Genomic DNA, 18,621 nt, shown 5'->3' with positions numbered 1-18,621 from the left:
AGAATGTTCCAGGTGGAGAGGGAAGCCAAGCTGCAATCACAGGTTTCTGGTATATTTCCCAAATAGATCTCAGAAGAAAGGGACCAGGATCCCCAAGTTTCCATTACTTTGTTGTGATTTCTTTCTTATCCAAAAAAAAATTCACTTTGATATTTAATGTATTCACAGCTTCATGTTCTTTTTCTGAAACGGCCCTCAAACTCACATTCAGGCCCCAGAAAACGTGGACGTGCCCCTCATGGTGATATTGAGACCTTTCAATATGTACTTGTCAGCCTGTCATTTGAGAGGCAGTATAGCTGGGGTGTTGTCAGGAAGTCGTTATTATTACTTTCAAAAGTGTCTTGGTTTGAATAATAAATGATGTGGCCACTCTAAGCATAGCATAATAGATAAGAACACAAACTGGATGAAAGCACTGAGTTTAAAAGCCAATCACTGTAATTTATACTTTGGGGGAGTTATTTAACTTCTCTGTGCCTCAGTTTCCTCATATGTAAAATGAGGACATGAGTACATACATGAGAGATGGTTATAAAGATTAAATGAGCCCAAATATGTAAAGCACTTAGAGCAGTGCCTGGCACAGAGGAAACACTATGTGCTAGGTGTTTGTTGTTATTCTTGTTAGATTATTAACTCCTAATTTTTTTTAACAAATCAATTACGTATTTATTTATGAGAAAGCAGTGTGCCCGTAAATAGCTAATAATCTACTGGTGGTATTGTATAATCACTGATTAAAAGATATCTTTACTGACTTATGATCACTTTTTCCCAGTCTTACTGAGATATAATCGACATATAACATTGTATTAGTTTAAGGTGTACAACATAATGATTTGATATATGTTGATATTGCAAAGTGATTTCCACATTAAGCTTAGTGAACATATATCACCTCACAGTTATAATTTTTTCTTGTGATGAGAACTTTTGAGATCTACTCTCTTAGCAACTTTCAAATACACAATACATTGTTGTTAACTATAGTCACCATGCTGTAGATTACATCCCCGGAACTTATTTATCTTACAACTGGAACTTTGTACCTTTTGATCACACACCCCCATTTCCCCCACCCTCCCACCCCCTGCCTCTGGCAACCACCAATCTCTTCTGTTTGTTTTGAGTTTGGTTTTTTTTAGATTCCACATATAAGTGAGATCATAGAGTATGGGTCTTCCTCTGCCTTATTCACTTAGCATAATGCCCTCAATGTTCCTTCCATGTTGTTTCAAATGGCAGGATTTCTCTCCTTTTATGGCTGAATAATATTACATTTTAGATATAGATATGTAGGTCATACTTTCTTTATCCATTCATCTGCTGATGAACACTTAGGTTATTTCCATACCTTGGCTATTGTAAATAATGCTGCAATGAACATGGGAGTACAGATATCTCTTGGAGAGACTGATTTCATTTCCTTTGGATATATACCCAGAAATGGGATAGCTGGATGATATGGTAGTTCTATTTGCAATTTTTTGAGAAACGTTCATACAGTTTTCCATAGTGGTTGCACAAGTTTACATTCCCACCAACACTGCACAAGTGTTCCTTGTTCTCCACATCCTCCCAACACTTACCTTTTGTCTTTTTGATGATAGTTAAACAGGTATGAGATAATATCTCAAAGGTTTTGATTTGCACTTCCCTGATGATTAGTGATACGCATCTTTTCATGTCGACCATTAGGATGTGCTCTTTTTGTTCTGTTCTGCTCATTTTTATTTTTTATTCTTATTTATTTTACCATCTTTATTGGAGTATAATTGCTTTACAATGGTGTGTTAGTTTCTGCTTTATAACAAAGTGAATCAGTTATACATATACATATGTTCCCATATCCCCTCCCTCTTGTGTCTCCCTCCCACCCTCCCTATCCCACCCTTCCAGACGGTCACAAAGCACCAAGCTGATCTCCCTGTGCTGTGCGGCTGCTTCCCACTAGCTATCTATTTTACGTTTGGTAGTGTATATATGTCCATGCCACTCTCTCACTTCGTCCCAGCTTCCCCTTCCCCCTTCCAGTGTCCTCAATCCATTCTCTATGTCTGCGTCTTTATTCCTGTCCTGCCCCTAGGTTCTTCAGAACCATTTTTTGTTTTTTTTAGATTCCATATGTATGTGTTTGTTCTGCTCATTTTTAAATTATTTTTTTTTGCATTTGATTGACTTGTATGAGTTCTTTATATACTTCAGGTATTAACCCCTTATCAAATATATGATTTGCAAATGTTTTCTCCATTCTGTAGGTTGCCTTTTTGTGTTGTTGATGGTTTTCTTTGCTGTGCAGAAGCATTTTAGTTTGTCGTAGTTCCACTTGTTTATTTTTGCTTTTGTTGTCTTTGCTGTTGGTGTCAAATCCAATAAATCATCTAACATGTTCTTGAGTTCAATTCCCTCAAGGCATACTGGGAAGATCATTCCTTTTTGTGGAACTTATTTTTAATTATTATTAAGAACAGCAAACATGCCTGTAGAAAATTGTTTTATACAAAATCACTTTGGGAATTACCTAATCCTGTGTAATTGCTCCAGGAGAATAAACTAAAATTAGTGGCTCATTTAGAGGTAGAATTGAATTCAAGATAATAAGAATGTTCCCAAAGAGAACACTGTCCAATTATAGTATAGACAGGGCTAGCTTGTGAGGTAGTGAGCTCCCAAACACTGAAGATATTCAAGAAGTGACTAACCAACCACCTAGAGATGTGGTATCTGGACTCTGCATTAGATAGATGATTCAACTTGACGACTTGTAAGGTTAAGCCCAACACTCAGAATCTACGTTTTTATCACATCTTATACTGAACAATTTCCTTCTCTTTACCACATACTCAGCTCTCTTCACTACTATGTTTAGCATGATGGGTTTAACACTCTCTACACTGAGGGTTAGAGTGTGGCCTGTTAATTCACCCTTGTCCTTGTGAAAGAAAAACTTCACCAGTAGAAATTCAAAATTCACAGTAAATGCATAGAAAATACAAAGATTCTCCAGACTTCAGAATAACAGAGAAAAGTAGAAACGTTCAAGGGGTTCAAAAACTTTGCAATGAGGAAAAGTTTTAAATATTTAATATGCCTGGCAAGGTCTTTTTGGGAGAGATTAATATTCAAATGCAGTTTGTTTGCATTAAAGTATTTAAATGCTATGCATTTAATATAAAATACATATTCTCACTTCTTCCCTGATGCAAAATCGCATTGGGAATTATGTGATCATGTGTAATTTGTTAAATGCAAATCATGTTTTAAATATTCATATACCATATTTGCATTTTTTTTTCTTAATCAGAATTTTCAGAAGGAGGAGGGGGAGCAAAGCAAGAACAAACTCCAAAATACATTCTACTGAAGACACCAAAGAAAAGAAAATAATGTGCATGGTAGACAGACAAATCCCTGCAGCCACTGACAAGACAACCAGAGAAATCTGCACAGATTTGAAATGTGAGGTTCACATCAAGGTATTGATCATAACCTAGAAGCCAGGTGGGATCTTGGGGGCAGTTGGCCCTACCCCTTCATTTCATGAATGAGAAAACAGAGGTCGAAAGAAGAGAAGTCACCTGCACTTTGGCAGACCAAGAGGCAACAGATGCCAGTGAGATTCTACGATGGATGTCCAACCAATGGGGATGCGCTGTGCACTATATTTCTTCACTTTACCTAGCCCAGCCCTTTCTGAAAACTCATTAAGTAGGCCCAGTGGAATCCAACAGCTGAAAATTCAAAATCAATGAGAACACTAACTGCCTAATAGATAAATGATAATGTCCAATGCTGGCTGGGATGCCCTGAAATACTTTCTTACATTGCTGGCAGCAGTTTGAATTGGTATAGCCTTTTGGAAAGCAATTTGGCAAACTTCATCAAGAGTCTTAAGTGCATTAATGTCTTTCTTTCCAGTAATTCCAAATCTAAGTATCTAAGTGCAGAGATATAATGTTTAAACGGAAAAAGAAAAAGTCTATGTACCCCAAGGTTTATCACAGTATCATATATTACAGCCCAAAGTTGGAAATGGCTCAAATGTACAGCAATGAAGAAATGACTAAGAAAATTATGATTTATTCCCCACATTAGAATATCATATTATAACTTGAAATGACAGTTACATGAAGAGTCTATGGAACTTACAACAAAATGTATTAAACAATGTTTTTAAGGATGATTGAACCCACAGTCTGGAAGAAGAACTACATAACATCTTCTCATATTAACTTGAGCATAGATAATTAGAACAACCAAAAGCACTCAGAAGTCTGATGTCAACATCTAGTTTCTTTTCCTTTCTAAGAAATGCCTTAGGTCTGTTGTTCTAAAACTTCATTGTGAGCATCACAAAGAATTTGTCAAAAATTCAGATCCTGATTGTTGGGTCTAGGACAGGGTTCAGGAATAGACATTCTTAAACAGACATTCTTAGTCCCTGGGGGTCAAGGAGAAAATTTTTTTCTCTGCTTCCTTCTGGATGTCTCTTCTGCCAGGCTTCCTGAATTCTCTCATGTGTTTGCCCCAGCAGACTGCTCTGTGCTTGGGGGAATCCTTTCATTAGGACTTGTACCTCTTCTCTACCAATACTTTATGTATCTCAGTTCAAGATTAAGGAGGTAGAGTTATAGTTTTATTGTCATGATACATTTTCTGTCATGTTTTATTGCTTTAACAAATTTTAAAATGCATTTTCAAAAAACTTTAGAGGGACTTCCCTGGTGGTGCAGTGGTTAAGAATCTGCCTGCCAAGAAGATCCCACATGTCGCAGAGCAACTAAGCCCATGTGCCACAACTACTGAGCCTGCGCTCGAGAGCCTGCAAGCCACAACTACTGAGCCCATGCACCACAACTACTGAAGCCCGTGCACTCTAGGGCCCTCGTGCTACAACTACTGAGCCCACGTGCTGCAACTACTAAAGCCCATGCACCTAGAACCTGTGCTCCACAACAAGAGAAGCCACCACAATGAGAAGCCCACACACTGCAACGAAGAGTAGCCCCTGCTTGCTGCAACTAGAAAAAGCCTGTGTTCAGCAACGAAGACCCAACGCAGATAAAAATTAAAATAAATTAAAAAATTAGAAAATAGATGCTTTTATAGAACCATGCCCAGAAGTAATAGCAAAAAAAACAAGTCAATAAATAAGCTACAACAAAACTATAATTTGAATTAACTTCCTGGAGGATGCTAGAAGAAAAGAACAAATAAAAGAATGTTATGAACCATTTTCTGATGGGACTTTTTATAATACTTAACATTAAGGTTTTTGTTTACTGATGGAAAAGATCCTACATTTGCCCTCTGAGTTTTACATATTTCAAGTCCTACATACAGGAGAAATTATTTTCTTTGGAGAAAAGTAAGTAACATCCACTTCTAACAGTATGATGGACCAAAACTAGATACTCTAATAAGTAAAACTATAGATTAACTTAAACAAACATATTTTGTAAGGCATATTGAGGTTTAGGAGAAATCCTCAGGAACCAAGAGGGAAAAAAAGAAAACTGATGAGCTGAATCTTGCATGGTGCCAGTCAGCAAACACAATGAAGAAGCAGTCAGAGGACTTTCCTGGAGCCAGTGCTGTTAAGATATCTGGAATGTTGCCCTTGGCCAGGTGAAGGATCTAAACCCCATACTCCCACTTCAAGCAAGGACTCATAAAAGAGGCTGAAACATTCCAAGATTGGCAGTACCTCCCAGCCCTCAGCAGATGCAAACTCAAATCCTCTCTGCAGAAGAACAACTAACATTTAGGCCCTCAGAATTTTCACAGGGTAAGTTCAATCAAAGCCCACCAAACACACAAGGAAACGAGACTTCATGAGTATGATTCAACAGACTGAAAAAAACAGACCTACTGTATAACACAGGGAACTCTCCTCAGTGCTCTGTGGGGACCTAAATGGGAAGGAAATCCAAAAAAGAGGGGATATGTGTATACATATAGCTGATTCACATTGCTGTACATTTGAAACTAACACAACCTTGTAAAGCAACTATACTCCAATAAAAATTTTTAAATAAATAAATAAATAAGTAAATAAAATTGGTAAAAAAAAAATAGACCTCTAAGAACTTCTGAAGTTGAAATTATCAGATGCCAAATATAAAATAAATACCTGAGTATAAAATGCTTTAAAATTTAGAATAAAACAATGAGCAAGGAACAAGAAACTACTAAAATTGACCAAGAAAATTTGAAAAACAAGCAGAAAAAACCTTTGAGTAATCAATAAACTTCTGAAATTGAGCATTTAATAAGTGAGTTATACAGTAGATAAGATAGAGCTGAAAGGTGAGAATTACAATTGATAAGTAGACATTACAGAATACAGTTTGGATGTTCCATGATCAAAAATGTAAAGGTGACATAACAGACAGATCAAGATTAGATAAGCTATATTTAACTGGCGTCTCAAAGGAAGAGGATAGATAGAATGTAGAAGCAATTTTTAAAGAAATAATGGTTGAGAATTTCTATAACTGATCAAAAACATTGTTTAAGTTACCTATTGTTACAGAACAAAAGTGATCTGAGAAGGAAGGTCTAAGTTGCAAGAAGGAATGGTAAGCAAAGTAGAAACATAAATGTAAATCCAAAGAGATATGATAGTAACAAAAACATCCGTAAAGTCTGGTTTTAACAGCACAAATAAAAGAATGATATAACGGGAGATGTCAGCATGTGAGTCAGTCAGGAGAAGAGGGACCAGTTTGGAAGTGTCCTTCAGTACCTCATATGTGCAATGGTGGTTCTTTTTATTTTGCACGGGGGCTTGACATACTAATTAGACTCTGCTAGATTGTTAAGTATGCAATAAGAGTTCGAGAAAAAACATTAAGAGAGAGGAATATAGTATATAAGGTCAAACCCGTGGAGGGGGGAAAAGTTATAAAAGGAAAATAAACAAGTAAAACATAGAAAGAGGCAGGAGGGGAAATACAGCATAGACAATGTGGAAACTATCCACATATCAACTCTAAGGAAGATGGTTGAAATAGCTCCAGATATTATCAGTAATAAAATAATGTAAATAAAATTAACTTTCCAGTTACAAACACAAGTGGTCTGACTGCAAAAGGAAAATCAAACTATATCCTATTTACAAGATATATACCTAAAAGAGAAGGCTACACAGAAAGGTTTAAATTAAAGTACAGAATGAGATACATCACACAAGTACTAACCAAGAGGAAACTGGGGTAGCTATACTACTATCAGTTTCAAAAAAGAGAGAGACTTTAAGGCAAAAGGGATTATATAGCAAATTCTTTCCTAGGAAAACAGAGCCTCACCCAGGGAAGAAGAAGAAGAAAAGGAAAGTGGGCAAGGCAGGACACTGAAGGTCATGAAGAAAGAAGTTTCAAATACTGTACAGTGAAGAAGAGTCCAGAGAAGGCAGAACTCAGGAAGTACTGAACAACAAAAATACTACTGATACATCTAAAGGTAAGAGCACTTCTTTTAAACATAACGTTTTTAAAGCTCTAGGAAAAACAGGGCTGGAGGCAGAAAATCCTGAACCAGATTTTTCTCTGAAAGACAGAGGAAGAGCTGTAGAGAAAAGCCAAATATTAAGTATATTAGGGTAACAAAGAAGAGCAAGCCTTTAAGCTATGAAGCTATGAAAGCTACTCTGGACAATCCCCAGGCCCCTCAGAAACCCTGTCCTCATAGCCCAAGAAAACTTATCTGACTTGAATATGAAATGAATATACCCTTCCATTCCATACTATTATAAATGATTGCTAGAAAAACAGATTAGAATGAGCTGTAAAATATCCCAACAGACAATGAGAACAAACCAGAAAAATGTGGACTCAAACCAGATGGAAGCTATAATCTAATATTTCAAAGTGAGCTAAAATAAATCAAGAAAACATAGTTTTAAAAACAGTACATGTCAGAAATAAATGAGGTCATAAATAAAATGACAATGTAAGAGAATAAAATGTGAAAAATTATCAGAATCACATAAAATCAGAAAAAATTCATCAAAAAGAACACGAGAGAAAACAGACCTCATACAGAAAAAGAGAAAGCAGTAAAAAGGATCCGAGAGAAAGAAAAGGAGGCAAACAAATGCTCAAACATTCATATAATTTGAGTCTCCAAAAAGAAAACTAAAGCACATGAAACTGAAAAACAAATTTTTAATAATAATTTAAGAAAATATGCCTAAAATTAAAAAAGACATATCTTTATATGAAAAGGGCACTTCATGTACCCAAAGACAATCCCATAATGGTTAATATATATTCTTGTAAAACTATTAGACTTTTAAAAAGAGGAAATAATTATTTGGGCATCGAAACAGAAAGGCTAGGTCACACATGAAGTGCAGAAAATAAAATTGACATCAGACTTCTCAACAACAACATTTTATGGTGAAAACAATGGAACAATATTTTTAAAGATATTCCAAGAAAGAAAACATAAGCCAAGGATTTTATATCCATCTTTCCAGAATAAATGCTTCAACCAAATAATTATGAACATGCAAGAATTCAGAGATACTGAGTCCATTAACCTTTCCTGAGTATTCTTCTGGAAAATTAGCTTCAGACAAATAAGAAATTACTGGGAAAACTTCATATAAAGAATGGACTGAGCATTGAATCTATTTAACTGTACCATTAAGGTTAAAAGATAAGGATAGGGCAAAATAAACAGTATGGAAAGTAGCGTATGCTCTGACAATGTAAAATTAATACAGCTAACAAAATAGGAGGAAAGGGGGAAAATATATGGAAACTTCAAGAAATTTCAATAGCATTGGTAAAGCTCTTAAACGGGGAATGGGCTCATGAATGTTCACTTTATTATTATGCTGTATACTGGACATATGTGATACCTACTTTAAAAGTTTTTTAAAAGAGTGTTTGAAGCATTAAGATGTCATCTCCTCATCCCCAGCTATCTGTAAATAAATACTGCAATATCCATCAGAATTCGTAAAATGGAATAACTTTTACCAATGATCAGCCTTCACAAATGGGTCACTAATGTAAACTTAGGCACTTCTATTACTAATGTAAAGATTCCAAAAGCAAAGCTGCACCGATTAAAACAATGCATCAGCAAGCAGCCATATATATAGGGCAGTTTGGGAGCAGAAGGCAGGTTAAGTCAAAGACGAGGGAATTGAGTTCTTAGAGAAATTAAAATTTTTTAATCTTTTGTGGAATAAGGATTCTTTCTTCAGAATTAAAATGGGCCTGATATTTGGAAAGTCAAGTCAATTGCTAAAGCATTTGCTTTAAACCATGCCTCAGAGTTGTGGAAATGGAAGGAAGCCTGGATCAATGGAAGTTCTCCCTTGTGGGTTAAGACAAGTACCAATGCTCTCCAAATATGTCTTAGTAATTAGTGGCTGGCATGCTCCCTTCAAGTCTGTTGCTTACCATCTGTGATGTTTTCTACTAGCCAATCTCTAACTCCTCATTAAACAAGAGGACTATTCAACTAAATGATATTTTGAGCTATTGATTACTAAGTCAAGCACTAGTGTTACAAATGGGGGCCATACTTCTTGATCCTTGGCTTCTGTGAAGAAAGCAGCTAGAGAGATATATAAAAGAAAGTTGGTGTACCTGGTGGTGGACAAATACAAGTGGGTATTGTCTTTCATATATTTGACTTCTGGAAGAAAAATGCAGTTGTAGAAAATACAGAGGCCCTTGCAAAACTGCCTGCATGTGCATATTTTCATACTTCAGCTGAGTAATAAACATTTAAATCTATCACACCATGGCACTGCCTGCTTGCAGCCAGTTCCATTTTGGCAGTCACCATCTTTGTACAGCAATTTGTGCAATTATGTGAATACTTTATTGCATTTTGTCCTTATTGGTTTACAAACAAGTGGAAAATGTAAAATTGAAAGTGCTGATACTAGTGATAGGAAGTTCAATTCTCATAAGGTTAATACAATTGGTACAAACTTGGAAATCACTAGGTGTGCTGAAAACAGCAAAGCTTAAGGCTCAGTTGGTAGCTCACTGGACTCAAGCCAGTTGCCTGTGTCTTCAACAGTGAAGGCAAATAAGAAAATTAAAGAACACGCATGAAATGCTGGCACTGTATAATCAAAGATAATGTCTACAAGGAAAAGTAGAATCAGAGATTTTATGTATTTTACCTCTTTTATAAAACAGTGGCAGTGGTAGTGGTTGTAATTGTACTGACCATTACTACCTGTCAAGCTCTAAGTTGAGTACTTTATATATCTCTCTGGTTGAGTCCTCTCAGTTTTCTTCTATTCTGCTTGACTTCTAAATGCTGGAGAGCTCAGATCTCAGCCCTCTTTTCTTCTACCTCTACATCCACTCCCTACAAGATCACATCCATTCCTGAGGCTTCAAATGCCATCTACATAGCAATGGCTCCCAAATCTCTAGCATCAGTCCCTATATCTTCACTGAGCTCCAAATCCCATATCCAACTGCCTACATGACATTTCCACATAGATGTCTAATGTCTAAAAGACATCTCAATTTATGGCTAAAACAGAACTCTGGATTTCCATAAACTGTACCTACAGTCCCTTCCCCTGTAAAAAGTCTATCTTCTCCACCTTAAGTATCACCCACTTAGTTGCTGCTCAAGTCAAAATATTAGGATTATCATCAACTCCTCCTTTTCCATCTTCTCCCACACTCAATCCATGAGCAACATGGATTGTAGACCGCACATCCAAATACATCTAAACTTAAACCCACTTCACTCCATCTCCACCACAACCACTCTGGCCTAAGATAACATCTTCTCTTGTCTTAGATTATTACAATGGGCCTTTAACTGGTCTCCCTGCTTCCACTCTTATTCTTCCCCTAACCCATTTGACAGACAGTAGCCAGAGTGATCTTTAACAAACCCAAATCAAATTATGTCTGTTCCCTGCTTAAAACCCTCTAGGGACTTTTCGTTGCATTCAGAGTCAGATCTAATTCCCTAACCTAGTTTACAAGGCCATACACTAGCTGTCTCCACCTGCCCTCCTGCTACTCTCTCCCCATTCACTGTAATCCAGCTCCATTCCACACTCTCTGTTCTTTCTCAAGTGTGATATGTTCATTCACAACGTTTGCACTTGCTGTGTCCTTCCACTTAGAACGCTCTCCTCCCATATCCGTGCATGGCTTCTTCCCCCTTTCCATTATTCAGATCTTAGCTTTCTGAGGAGGCCCTCCTTCCCTACCCACCTGAACCCAGGGACACTGAGCCCATCCTCTAACCCCTTCCTATTCTGCCTTCCTAGAATAAGACTACCATGGCTACTATTCAAATTGTCATATGCAACTCTCAGGAGTTTTCAGGAACAAACACATATATTTGACTTGACCATAAGGAGAAAGACCTGAAGTGCTCATATTCACACAATCAAGGCAAGGGTTCGGTGGTGCTGGGGAGTCTGAATAGTCCCTTCCCTTTCCTCTCACATGCAGACTTCTAGCTCTTTTTGAGGTATAGCTTCTTATTTTTCCTGCAGATTACCTTTGGTCTTAATTTTAACAAGATTTTACCAAAATTAAAATATGAAAAGAAATGGGTGGAAGGAGGATATTAGTAAGCAAGGATGTATTCTGAATTTTCCTGAGCCCTCTACCCAGCCATGCCTAGCCAAAACCACAGTTGAACTGTCCTGAATGAATATGCCCAGTGATGCAAGCCAGAAAGGAGTCACATCTCCCCAGGATCCATAAGGCAAAACTTGGGCCAGAAGGAGTACCACCCTCCAAAAAGGATAGATTCCCTATAACTGGAGAGCAAGAAAGGCATTTCCAATTACTTCACACTGCAGCAGGAACACCCCAACCATCTCCCTACCCCAATGATTCTAACAGATGTTATAGGTAAAAAGATCACAAATCACCAGCCACAGTCTCCACGACCATGGTCAGTAGTGTTGAGCCATTACAACCCCAAGTAGCTGAACACAGGGGCCTAAGGTACTGGAGAGACTGCAGGGCCATTCTAAAATCAAAGAATAGAGGAGGCTTGGCACCTAATGAGAGACAGAGAGGCAAGATCATGAGGAGGGTGGCCTGTGACAGCATCATCAGAGATGGGAGCCAAGGAGGCCTGACTGGGAGGAGGGGCACCCATGATCAGCTACTGTCCAGCTCCACTCTCAGCTTCTCTCCTCTTTCTGAAGCATTTTCCTACCCCACCCCCACTTGCCAAGAACCCAACCTTCCCTCACCTCTTCCCTATCAAGGCCTGTTGCCTGGCTGCTCTATAAGAAAGAATCTGAAGGTGATGCTTTACACTTATAAACTGGCATTGCTACCCTTCAGAGACAACTCATTCAATTGAAAGAAACTTCATTGCAGTGATTTCAGACATCAATGAATGGTGGGCAAACTCCACTGCTGAAGGAACCTCTCTAACCTCTCTGAATATAACCCCCTTCTGCTTTTGCCTTCCAGCTAGAAGTGACTGAGCAGGGGAAGGAGTGGTGGAACTAGGAGCTATAGAATGAACCACTTAAAGAAGAAGTGAAACTATGAAGGTAGTCAAACAAGAAGTACATGGAAACCTGGTATTTAGGGTATTTTTATTTGATATCCTTAAATTTAGAAATTTGTGTCCTCTTTCATTTTTCTTGGTTGACCTGGCTAGAGGTTTGTCGACCTGATTGATCTTTTCAAAGAACCAGTTTCAGTTTCATTGATTTTCTGTATTGATTTCCTGTTTTCAATTTGATTGATTTCTGCTTTCATTCTTATTATCTCCTTTTCTTCTACTTACTTTGGATTTAATTTACTCTTTCTAATTTCATAATGTAGAAAATATTACTGATTTTACATCTTTCCTCTTTTCTAATATATGCATTCAATGCTACAAATGCCCCTCTAAGCACTGCATTTGCTGCATCCTACAAATTTTAATAATTTATATTTTCATTTTCACTTAGTTCAAAATATTTTTAAATTTATCCTGAGATTACTTTTTTGACCCATGTGTAATTTAGAACTGTGTTATTTAATCTCTACCTATTTTGGGATTTTGCAGGTATGGTTCTTTATTGACTTCTAGTTTAATTCCACTGTGGTCTGAGAGCAGACACTGTATGTTTTCTATTCTTTTAAATGTGTTAATATGTGTTGTATGGCCCAGAATGTGGTCTATCTTGGTGAATATTCCGTGTGAGCTTGAGAAGAATGTATATTCTGCCATTGCTGGATGAAGTAGTCTATTGATGTCAATTATATCAAGTTGATGGATGATGTTGTTGAGTTCAACAATATTCTTATGATTGTCTGGATCTGTCCTGCTGAATCTATTTCTACTAGAGGTATTTTTGAAGTCTCCAACTACAATAGTGTATTCATCTATTTCTCCCTACAGTTCTATCAATTTTTGCCTCATGTAGTTTGATACTGTTAGGTGCATACACATTAAGGACTCTTGTGTCTTCTTGGAGAATTGATACCTTTATCATTTTGTAATGCCCTTCTTTATCCTTGATAACTTTCCTTGCTCTGAAATCTGTCTGAAATTAATATAGCTACTCCTACTCCTGCTTTCTCTTGATTAGTGTTTGCATGGTATGTTTTTCTCCATTCATCTACTTTTAACTTACATACATCTTATATTTACAGTGGGATTTTGTAGACAACATATAGTTGGGTCTTGTTTTTTGTCCATTCTGACAATCTCTTTTTATTGGTGCATTTAGACCACTGATGTTCAAAGTGTTTATTCATAGCTGGATTAATACCTACTAAATTTGTTAGTATTTTTTTCCATTGATTACACTTGTTCTTTGTTCCTGTTATTGCCTTCTATTCTTTTTCTGTTTTTTTGTGATTTTAAATGAACATTTTATATGATTTCCTTTCCTCTTATCTCTTAACATATCAGTTATACTTTTTTTTTACTTTTTTAATGGTTGTCCTAGAGTTTGAAATATATAACTAATCCAAGTCCAAATAACACTATACCACTTCAAAGGTAGTACCCTTTATAGTAACAAAATAATTCTAATTCTTCCTTCCCTTCCCTTGTTTCATTACTGTCATTCATTTCACTTATATATAAACATACGTATGCATATATATAAGATATATAAATAAGAATAATCAAATATCAATACATTGTTGCCATTATTATTCCAAACAAACCATTATCCTGTTATCTGTTATATGAATTAAGAATAAAAATTTTTATTTTATCTTCAGTTATTCCTTCTTCAATGCTCTTTCTTTATGTAGATCAGAGTTCCTGATTATATCATTTTCCTTCTCTCTAAAGAATTTAACATTTCTTGAAAGGCAGGTCTACTGGCAACAAATTCCCTCAATTTTTGTTTGTCTGAGGTCTTTATTTCTCCTGCACTTTTGAAGGGTAATTTTGCAGGACACAGAATTCTAGGTTAGTGATTTTTTTCTCTTAATATTTTAAATACTGAACTCACTCTTTTCTTGCTTGCATGGCTTTTGAGGAGAAGTTGCATGCAAGTCTTATTGTTTTTCCTGTGTAACTAAGGTATTTTTTCCCTTCTGGCTTCTTTCAGGACTTTTTCCTTATCTCTGATTTTCTGTAGTTTGAAAATGATATACCTAGGTATAGTTTTGGGGGAAATCTATCCTGATTAGTGTTTTCTGAGCTTCCTGAATCTGTGGTTTGGTGTCTGACATGAATTTGGGGAAATCCTCAGTCATAATTGTTTCAAATATTTCTTCTGTTCCTTTTCGTCTTTCTTCTCTTTCTGGTATTCTCATTACGCATGTGTTATACCCTTAGTAGTTGTCCCATGGTTCTTGATTATTCTGTTCCAGCTTTTTTTGTCTTTATTCTCTTTGCTTTTTAGTTTTGGAGTTTACTATTGAAATATCCTCAAGCTCAGAGATTTCTTCCTCAGCTGTATACAGTCTACTGATCCATCAAAGGCATTCTTCATTTCTGTTACAGTGTTTGTTTTTTTAATCTCTAGCATTTCTTTTTGGTTCTTTCTTAGGATTTTCATCTCTCTGCTGGCATTGCCCATCTGTTCTTGCATGCTGTTCTAATCATTCCAATATCCCTGGTTCTGATGCTTGCTCTGTCTCTTCAATTTGTGCTTTTTTTTGGTGTGCCTTGTAATTTCCTTGATACCCAGACATGATTTATTGGTCAAAAGGAACTGTCATCAGTAGCCTTAGTAATGTAGTGGTGAGGTACGGAGGGGAAATGTTCTAGAGTCCTATAATTAGGTCTTTTAGTGAGCCTATACCTCTGGACTGTGAACTTCAGAAGTGTTGCTCAGATTTTTTTTCTTTCCCCTTAGGTGGGATAGGATGGCTATAGTGGGCTGGAGTTCAGTATTTCCCTTCTCCCAGGTCAGTTAGACTCTGATAATACCCCAGCAGGTTAGACTATGGTAAAATAGTTTCTCCTGAAGGCAGATCTTATTAAGAAAAATAGAATGCTGTGGCATATTTCAAAATAGCTCCTTTTCCTCTCCCTCTGATAGAAGCATGAGAGGATTTCTCTCTGACATTTACTGTAAGAACCTGATGGAACTTCTGGAAGTAAAACTCATAATATTGTAGGGCACCCTCATATCTGCCTCCTACCTTGAATTTTTAACTCTGAGTTCACACTGAGTCTCCAGCAATTTGTCAATTATAGCTCAGATTTTCCTGCCCCACCACTGGTTCCGGCTACAATTTCCACTCATGAGTCTCTTCCCTGATAAGCCATGATTCCCTGTATTTGTACATCTCTCCAATCTTGGGGGCAGCAGTTTGCCCTCTGACCTCATTTATCTTACAGCTCCTATAAGAGTTGCTGATTTTTCAGTCTGTTCAGCTTTTTACATGTTATTAGGATGGAGTGGCAATTTCCAAGCTCCTTACATGCAGAACTGGAAGCCATGGTATCCTTAAATTTTTATAGCCACAATTAATCTGTGGTGATAAAAATCAGAATAGCAGTTACTTTGCGGGGGGTCTGCTGGGGTGCTGGAAATGTTCTATATCTTGATTTGGTGTTGTCTACATAGGTAGAGGCATATGTATAAATTGTCAGCTATACATATAAGATTTGTATCCTTTGCTATATGTAAGTTATACTTAAAAAGCAAATTTTAAAAAACTCTTTAACAAATACTAGCCAATAAAGTTCATCATTGTACGGAAAAGATTACCATATGAAAAAATTATATGCTAAACCTTAAATGTGATAAAGAAATCAAAATCTTGAGTTCAGCTTAGGAAAATTAGCATGCTCTTCTGAAGCGAAACATAACACAGAAAATGGCTAAAAGTAATTGAGAATCTCTAGATGTGAAGACTTAGGCTCAAAATACGAGTGTCATAATATGAATAAGGTATGCTACTTTCATTTCATTTTAAAAAGTATGCTTAATGTAGTGCTAAACAGCTCCCTTGAAAGTAGCCAGATGTGTTTAACAGACAGGTGTTCAGGAACACAAATCATCCCTCAAACTCTCCTAGATTTGAAAATCTGTGACCTAGAACTGGACATTTGGCCATTTTCACAGCCTTCAGTGTCACTGACTATATCTCCATAAGCAACTTCTGGTGTTTATCAATGCTTGAATTCAACGCTGCATCACTGTATCATCCTTTTAGCAGACATTTCAATCCACAAATAAGATAGGAATTTAAGTCAAGATTCAGGAGAGTGCGGTACTATCAGATCCCTGAGCTCAACTGAGGTGATTATTGGATGAACATGTTCTGCCCAAGCTCTGTCCACACAGGCCAGAGGCCTTGACAAGTCCGTCCCAGGCCACTCCTCCCCACAGCTTCTAGCAGGCACCCTTGAGAACCATTGTAAGACATCTCCTGAAATATCTAAGTGTTGGAGAGAAAGGGGAAACAGCAGGCCTTAGAATGGAAGAAATGAGTGTAGATGACCATACCAGTTGTCTCCATTTATTTGCTTGCTTTCATCCTCAACACTCTCCAATCAGTCTTCTGCCCATTGTACCTCTGAAGTATACTCAGCAAAATGACAAATGACCTCCATGTTGCTAATGGAGTGAAGGCATTTCTAAGCTCATAAGGCTTGACGACTCAGCAGCCCTTGACCCTTTATTGTCCCCTCCCAATACTCCCACCTCCTCGGTTTCCTTTGGTGGGTTCTTCTGCTCTACTTATCTAAGCTGCAAGTGCTCTTTGGGGGTCAAGACTACGATGCTCTCTTTCCTCCTCAATTTCACTCTTACCCTTGGTGATCTTACCCTGCTCCCTTGCAGAATTCTATGAAAATCTACTTGTCATGTCATGAAAGAGGTACCCAGGTATCTTTATTTTCCTGTAATCTGTCACAATTGGCCCTTTATTTAGAAATGAGAAAAAAACACAGTAGCTTTTAATCCCCTCACACTCTCTATTCTTATTCCCCTGCTTACTCCCCCACTCCCCACCTCACCCACCAACCTCAACCCCCATCACTTTGACCTACTGAAAGGATAAGAACTGACCATTCTCCTCCTTTAGAAGTTGAACAACGAACTTAGAGAGTAGGTATGTGAATTTTAGCACAGAAGATGACTAGGAGGAAGGGAGTTAATATGAAAAGGAGAGGGAGAAGAGAGAGGCAGAAAAGAGGCAGAAAAGAGGCAGAAAAAAGATTTGGGCTGAGCAGGAAGAAAATTAAATATGACTGATGAGTACAAGATGATGACTCAGAGAAAACACCTCTTTGCCTACTCAAAACCCCATGGCTGAGCCACACCACCTGAAATATTTTCCAAGGAACTACTCTAGTTCTAATACTAAAAAGAACAGTGCATGAAGTGATGCCCAATAGATATCATTTTAATATACAATTTTAATATACAATATGCTCATAAGTAAATACCACTGAGTATTTTAAACAGTATACTAATAACATAAAGACCTAATTAACCTCCAGATGGTGAGCATTTTACTTCTTGTTCAGCAATAGGTTTAGGTCCACTACCTTTAATATGAAGAAATTATATTTGTCTATTAGTAGTTTAGCAAGTTTATACAAATTAAATTCTTCCACCTATTTTTTTGAGGGAGTAGAGATCCTTAGGAATTCTTAGAGGAGTTCAAAATAAGAAATGTTCAACACTCAGTTTATGCTTCTGTTTAAAGAACCAATGTCCATTTCAAAACAGAATGGTGAGTTATTAATTCTTTACTGTTGTCTTTTCTTGAGTTCTAATGTCTCACAAAGAAATAAAAAATAAAGATTGAGAAGATACTTAATACAATGTCAATAATGTCACTGAGTAACAATCAATTGTCAAAGCCAGAATACCTTAACTTTCCAGAAGGAAGACTGTGAACAAATAGCTTGAAAGGGAGGAGATTATACTTTAAAAGCCAAGTGCCTTGTCCTACTTATGCTCCTAGAGTAGAAAAAAGTGTGTAGAAATCAAGAAATAAAATAGATAACAACTTGAAAAATAATATCTTTTACATCCAAACCTGGTTCCAATACTCTGCCCATCACACAGCAGGACCACCCACCACTACCAGGCCTGCCCTGAACACTCACATCTCAAGAGTAGATATTTCCTTCAATACCCACAATTATTCCATTTCTTCCTTCACTTAGTCTCCAGAGAGTCATAATAAAAAATAGCAAGGCCTAGAACTAGCAGAGCTCACA

The sequence above is a fragment of the Neophocaena asiaeorientalis genome, unplaced genomic scaffold (assembly GCF_003031525.2).
Source record: "Neophocaena asiaeorientalis asiaeorientalis breed wild unplaced genomic scaffold, Neophocaena_asiaeorientalis_V1.1 scaffold50, whole genome shotgun sequence".
Lineage (NCBI taxonomy): Eukaryota > Metazoa > Chordata > Mammalia > Artiodactyla > Phocoenidae > Neophocaena > Neophocaena asiaeorientalis.
This window is presented reverse-complemented; position numbering follows the sequence as displayed.